Here is a 6751-nt window from a genome sequence, read left to right as displayed (position 1 = left end):
AGTTGATTAATTTGAAAAGCAATATGTTTGAAACTAATTTACGTCCACATCTGCATTGAAATGTAGATTTACAAATCCGTATAAAAACTAAGTAGAACTGGAAGGTACTATAACCATCTAACTAGTCACAGTCTGACAGTTCTCAGTGATCTCGACAAGCTTGCTAGTAATCTGAACAGTCTCATAATGATAGTGTTGGCCACTGTGATAATTCAGAGGATTAAGTTGTAGAGAAGATAATGCACGATTTCCTCTGTTTCTGGCATAATCTTACATTCAGAATAAAAGAAACAGATTTAAGTCTACATAACGAGTACAGAAGCATGCAGGAAGTCACAGTCAACTCAGAACAGTCAGTAAATACTCTTTAGAACACAAGAAGAGTTCCAGTGGTCCATCTAGTCCAGCATCCTGTCTCACACAGTGGCCAACTAGTCTCATGAGAAAATACTAGCTTCCTCTCACAGTTATATTATATTATTGTACATATGAATTTTGATAACAGATCATGATGGTAGAACATCATGAAAGCTTCCCTTGGTCAAAAGGTGACTCTGTTCTTTAGAATTCTGTCATGTGTCAGGACTAAGTCCTGACGTTAGAAACTGATTCTGTGGCTAAAATTGGCTAAAGTAAAGTCACAGAAATCATTAGATCTTAGGGCCTCTTTGCACAAATCAATTTTCTACATGAATATCATTTCCATGTAGGAAAGCCATGTGTAGTCTGTGTGAACACTAATGTGTCATGCAACAGGAAATTGTGATAGGTAGTGACTGATGGTAAAAGAATCTGATAGTCATTTCTTCCCAATGAAAGCTTGGATTATAGTGTGTCGTTTGTCTTTAAAGCGTTACAAGGCATTTAATTGTGAATAACTGGGTTCTCACCATGTTTACACATGTAAAAAATAAATGGGTGTTCATGTGCTAGTGTACCAGCTGGCTGGGGAAATAACTGTTGACCAGAATGAGGTCACATTCTTCTTCAAAAAGCAGCTTCGTACCTTGTGGATCCCCGAATTGTTGCCTTAGTGCCTTTTACCAGCTTCATTTTATGTGCTAGATACACCCACTGGTGGAAGATACAGACCTGGCTACTGTCATTCTGTGACTTCAAGATTAGATCAGATCATTGTAATGTGCTGTGTGTGGGTTTCCTATAATCTGATAACTTAAAATACTGCAAAATGCTGGCACTCAGCTGTTAACAGGTACAAGACAGGATACTTATGTTCCATATTACTAATGTTACAAATGAAAGCAAGAACACCCCCTCCAACAGAAAGTAACACCTTGCATAAAGGCAAAGATGGTTTCCACAAGACTCAGTGCCTTTGCTATAGTAGCACAGGAGCTTCAGAATACCTTCTCATACAAAACTGGAGAATTGGGCTAAAACTAATAAAATGCACTTCAACAAAGATAAATGTAAAGTTCTGCATTTAGATAGGAAAAATCAAATGCATAGTTAGAGGATGGGGGAGACTTGTCTCAGCAGTAGCGTGTGCAAAAAGGATCTTGGGGTCTTAGTAGACCAAACACTGAACATGAGTCAGCAGTGTGATGTGGTAGCTAAAAAGGCAAATGTGATCTTGGGCTGTATCAGCAGAAGTATAGTGTCCAGATTACGTGAAGTGGTGGTATCTCTTTTCTCTGCTCTGGTTAGACCTCACCTAGAGTATTGTGTTCAGTTTTGGGCACTGCAGTTTAAGAAAGATGTAGACAAGCTGGAACGTGTCCAGAGGAGGGCAACAAAGATGGTGAGGGGTCTGGAGACCAAGTCCTATGAGGAAAGGTTGAAGGAGCTGGGTATGTTTAGCCTGAAGAGGAGAAGACTGAGGGGGGATATGATAACCATCTTCAAGTACTTGAAGGGCTGTCGTGCCGAGTTGTTTTCTATTGCTCCAGAAGGTCGGATCAGAACCAACGGGTTGAAATTAAATCAAAAGAGTTTCCAACAGAGCGGTTCCTCAGTGAAACAGGCTTCCTCAGGAGGTGGTAAACTCTCCTTCCCTGTAGGTTTTTAAGCAGAGGCTAGATGGTCAACTGTCAGCAATGCTGATTCTATGACCTTAGGCAGATCATGAGAGGGAGGGCATCTTGGCCATCTTCTGGGCATGGAGTATGGGTCACTGGGTGTGTGATGGGGAAGTAGTTTGAAATTTCCTGCATTGTGCAGGGGATTGGACTAGATGACCTGGTGGGTCCTTCCAATTCTGTTATTCTAATATGACATCCTGTCATCCTTCTGGAAGCAGGCTAAAACATTTATTTTTGTTGGCATTTTTGTTCTTTAGAAGACTTTCTGCGTTTCTTTTTGTTATATTTATAGTGCAATCCATTCCATTTATTTACTAGCTCCTTTGACCAAAGTTCTTGAGCTTAACCATAACAATAATACATAATACATAAAATAAAACAACACCAAATAATCAATTTACAATACCCAACATATATATAGTGCAATCCTAAGAACACTTTCTTGGATGTAAGCCCCATTGTAAGATGATGAGCAGAGCTCCTTGGGGTGGCTCTGTTAGAGAGGTTGGTTGTTTTATAATGTTTACTGCATGGCTTTATTGCACATTGTAAAGAAGAGCAGCTTGCAATAAACGACCAAAAAACAAAAGTCCTCACTTTTACCAAGAAACATCGGGAACATAGATGGCAAATAGAGGGTCACAACTTCGAACAGACAAAAATCTTTAAATATCTTGGTATAGTCTTTCAGTCATCTGGACATTGGAAAACTCAGGCACTGCATGCTGTAGAGACTGCCAACAGGGCAACAGAGACTGCCAACAGACTGCCATTATAAGGTTTCACTTCACGTAGGGGCCTCCTTTATCCCTGCAGCAATCAAGGTTTTTCAGTGAAAAGTCATTACCCAAATCCTGTATGACTCCCAGCTCTGTATATTTAAAGAAAGGCACCTATTGGAAGCTGTTCAATCCAAGTTCCTATGAAATATTTTTTTAATTCAATATTTTTTATTTTTTATTGTTAATAGGGTGAACAGAAGGGAAAATAGGGAGTGGGGAAATAAGGTTATATAAAAGCTGTTTTGTAAACATCTAAGGGCTATCTGCCCCTCTTTTATACATAATACAATATTCTATATCATTGTCTTCTAAACATATTAATATTCTTAACTAGGTGGTAGTTTGATTTAGTCGGTCCTTTTGTCTGATAATTTTAATATAATCATAAAAAGATTTCCATTTCTCGTAATTTTGTTCTTGTGAATTGTCTCTTATATATTCCGTTAGTTGTGCCATAGTTATATATTCTAGTGATTTGTCTATCCATGTTTGTATTTTTGGAATCTTGTCTGTTTTCCAAAGTGATGCCACAGTTACTCTCGCCGCCATTACCAGATATTTTATTATGTCCTGTTGATCCTTGTCCATTGTATCTGGTGTTTTATTCAAAAGGAACAGTTTAGGATCATATTTTATGCTTTGTCCCAGGATACCTTCCAAAATCATATGGATTTTCTTCCAGAATTTCTGCACAACTGCATATGTCCACCCGCAATGATAAAAGGTGCCTCTGATCTTCCAGCATAGTCCCGAGGATTTACTATTCATGTTTTCAATGTCGCTTGGAGTTACATACCATAGGATATAACCTATGAAAGATTTTTAAGAACATAAGAAAGGCCCTGCTGGATCAGACCAAGGCCCATCTAGTCCAGCAGTCTGTTCACACAGTGGCCAACCACTGTGTGTACTTTGAATGCCCTTCTCAGATTAGAGGCTGGGGTGATCCCTTTAGAGGCACAGTTGTGGTTATTGGCAGTCACTTATGGGCTAAAATTTATTTTCAATCCTATGGGTCTGGTGTCCTTGATTTTTGCAGACAAATATGTTCAACTTGGCTAACAGCAGTTGAGGGGAAACGTTAGGGGTATGGCCTTTCCCACCAAGTTCTGTTGTGCCTTAGGCCCCAAAAAGCAAAAGAAATGATTAAACAGCAGCATTGGGACCATACCTCACAATCTGACAGGGCACGGATACAGAAAAATACAGTTATTTTGTAGCGCACCAAATATTTTTGACCAGCAGATTATCTTAGGTCCCTCAAGACCCCCAAATATCGGAGACTTTTTACACTGGCGTGTTTTAATGTTCGATCCTCAGCCCTCATCATGTCCTGCTTTTTCAACGACTTTGTCCATGTAATACAGGGAAAGTCGAGTTTGTTGAACATGTTCTGCTGCACTGCCCATTTTATAATGATATCCGACATCAGTATATCGCTCCAGTTTTGTCAATCGTACGAGGAATATCTGAACAATTTTATGCCTCCTTTCTTCTTGCTGACTCCCCTTGTTGACAGTTTTATGCCTCCTTTCTTCTTGCTGACTCTTCCCAGGAGATAACTTATAAAGTTGCTAAATTTTGTCTGCGGGCAAGTGGGATGTGAAAGCGTCTGACTATGTTGTTTTCTGGTATGGTTGTTTCAATTTTCAAGTAAAAAAATATTATTGCACAAGCAATAATCTTCTTATAGGGGACTAGACAGCACAATGCAAAGCTGAGTTGTAAGAGATTTGTCAAAGAAATCAAACACTCAGACTTTCAAAAACGTAATTCTTTATTTTAAAGTGTCTGGACAAGTCAGCAATTTAAAAAGTAATATCAGGAATAATTCAAGGGAAGGCAGTTTGTAGGAAATGGTAACAGAAAAGCAGATGATCCCAAAGGAAATTAAGGTAAAAGTAAAGGTGGGACTATTTTTCAGCTGTAATTTTAATGGTTTTTAATTGTATTTTTAATATGACAAATTCTGGAATTTTATAACGTGGATTCATGCCATTAAACACAACAGTTCTAACGATTTACTAAACCTGGGCTTCTTCTAGCTTGCCTATGACCACTGGGTGGCTCATCCTATGATGAGGCATACAAAGGCTTGCCTGCAAGCCTGGGAGGTGACTGCATTAATTCCTCCGAGTGAATTTTTGTCGCCTTTGATGTTTCGCGGAGGAGGGAACCAAAGCGACAGACTTTCCAACCCAAGGCTGCTACAGCAGTTACGGTTCCTCAAGTAAGAGGAAGAAATCACATGGGCAGGGTGAGGCTTTCTCTTTTCACTACACTGAGGATTCCCCATTTCAGCAGTGACCCAGCAGCACACTGGTCGGCGCGGCGGGTGTTTTGTCTTCCAGCCTCCTGGTGGGGGGGGATCTGATCTGCTGAATTGCCCTCCCTTCTTCGTAGACGGCGACTCACAGGTATTGTACTCCTTGGAACCCACAAACTTTCAGAAATCTAACAAGTAGCTTTCGGAACACTACTCTCTATGGGGACTGTAAGTCTTTGAGACCACTCTCTGTAGTAAGGATACTTTTCTCGCAAGTCTGACCTGACTCTTCCAGCTCTTGTCATTAGAATCTGCAACTGACACATGGCTTGTATCAAAATGTAATACAATCTGTGAGAGCGGCTTCTCCTGGCAGCTGCCAGGATAATTTTTTTTTTAATTTCCCCTAATTTTTTTGTCTAGGTCTTTGTGTGTGTTGTTGTTCTCTTCCTTTTACATGTGGTGTTATAATTACTCCTATTTCTCAGTTCCCCTCTCGGAGATCAGACACGCTAAAGTAACTAATGGAAACTTGGCAGGCAATTCGTAATAAGGACTTCATCGTCTCCTTGTTTGACTTTCATTTCAGAATCCTCTTTATTTTGCAGGGAGGGTGATCTTTCTCTAAAGCAGAAGGATTGTGATTAGCAGTCTGTTTCAACGGACATTAGTCCCCACTGACTTACAAGAAAACCAGATGGCTTCTGCCTTGTTCCATGTTTTAACTGTTGAGAAATTTGCAGTTCTTGTATTTTTCTAGCAGTAATTGCCCTGGGGCTAGATTCTTTCCTCAAGGCCATTTCACATACAACATAATTTTCACTTTTATGTAATTAAAATATGTGCATTACATATATAGGTTTACATGTATGATTAATATAGACCCGGCTAATTCACCATAGGCTTATGTGATTATAAAAAGGTAAAGGTCCCCTGTGCAAGCACCGGGACATTCCTGACCCATGGGGTGACGTCACATCCCAACGTTTCCAAGGCAGACTTTGTTTGCGGGGTGGTTTGCCAGACACGTCTAATTCACCATAGGTATATGTGATCAGAAGCCAATGTTTGTTCAATATGTGTTTGCATTCATCACATGAGACAATACATGTAACTTTTTCATAGAAATTATTTGAAGCAGCCTCCTTTTCTGTTAGAAAAATGTTGCTACATTCTGTTCTTGATCAAAGGAATTTCAGGGAGAGATGGGTTTTACTTTGCTGGCATTATCAGTGTTCAAATAAGAATTATGAGTGCTTTTTGTATCTGCCTTCAAAAAGTGAATTGTTTCCCTTAATGATATGTGTGTATTATATATATACAAATGGGAACCCACAGGGACTTGCAGGATGCATTTTATTCCTCCCTCCCCCACTATTTCCTCTTTCCCTTTCCCAAGCTCCCATAGCCTCTCCCCTTTCCTATTTCCTTTCCTTCTCTTCCAAAGGCCAACCTACATTTATCTGCACCTCTGTCTTCAGCTTTCCCTCTCCTCCCCAGCACCCTGTACCTAGGAAAACTGTGGCACAGTTGTGTGGTGATGGCCCACTTACATGGTAGGGAACCCTCAAGGACTAGTGAGGGGTCACCTCACTGTACCCCCCTCCCAGAACTAGTTTCTCTTTCCCTCTTCCTGGCAACTCCCACATTCTCGCCCTGTT

This window comes from Euleptes europaea, chromosome 1 (assembly GCF_029931775.1).
Source record: "Euleptes europaea isolate rEulEur1 chromosome 1, rEulEur1.hap1, whole genome shotgun sequence".
Lineage (NCBI taxonomy): Eukaryota > Metazoa > Chordata > Lepidosauria > Squamata > Sphaerodactylidae > Euleptes > Euleptes europaea.
Note: the sequence above shows the minus strand (reverse complement) of the source record.